Source organism: Octopus bimaculoides, chromosome 1, assembly GCF_001194135.2.
Source record: "Octopus bimaculoides isolate UCB-OBI-ISO-001 chromosome 1, ASM119413v2, whole genome shotgun sequence".
In the NCBI taxonomy this organism is placed as follows: domain Eukaryota; kingdom Metazoa; phylum Mollusca; class Cephalopoda; order Octopoda; family Octopodidae; genus Octopus; species Octopus bimaculoides.
Genome location: NC_068981.1, coordinates 9497393 through 9498360, shown reverse-complemented (window position 1 = coordinate 9498360; position 968 = coordinate 9497393).

The window sequence follows — 968 nt, the reverse complement described above, 5'->3', positions numbered from 1 at the left end:
GGTGAGTATGTGTGTGTGTGTCTTGGCTGTTTTCCTTTTTGAGTCTGTCTCTCTTTAATCTTTCAACACATTCGTTTTAGAGTAGAAATTCTTAAACACCAGCCTAACTACTACATTATGCGTTTTGTAAACAGTTTTAATGTATTTTCGTTTTGAGAATCTAATTCAGAATCTCCCACGTACACAAACTCACAAAATTCACATCATACCACGCAGGCCCGCGCGCTCACGCCCTTACTCCGACACACATATTCACTCTCTTTCTTTCAAACACACATACACACACACACACACATCCCTATAAACATAAATATGGAATTTGTAAACTATTAGACAAGCAGACATGAAGTAGAAAGGGCATGTCATTCATGAAGTCGCGAATGTCGACAAAAGGACTCTTACAAACCAATCTGATTGATTGATTCACCGAACGATTAATCAAGCAACTGATTAGTTAATTGGTTTGATGGTTAACTGCGAGTAGTTGAGCTTTGATGATAAAAGCAGTGAAACAATACCATGCGTATGTTTATTATTCTCCCGATATGCAATGAAAATTGTTTCAACACACGAGTTCAGATCAAGAATCTTGCATAGCAAATAGAAAAAAATATTGAACGATTGTTTCAATTTTGAAAAGCAAAAATTTAGTTTAAAGAGAATTATAAGAAGTTTATTGTGGACAGAAGATTTACACTCTCAATAATTTATTTGTTTGTTTGTGTGTATGTGTGTGTGTGTTTCTGTGTGTGTTTGTGTATGTGTGTGCGTGTGTTTGTGTGTGTGTGCGCGTGTGTCTGTGTGTGCGTGTGTGCGTGTGTGTGTGTGCGTGTGCGTGTGTGTATGTGCGTGTGTATGTATGTGCGCGTTCGCATGTCTGTGTGCGTGTGTGTGAGTGTGTGCGTTCGTGTGTGTGCGTGTTTATGCGTGTGCGTGTGTGTATGTGCGTGTGTATGTATGTGCGCGTT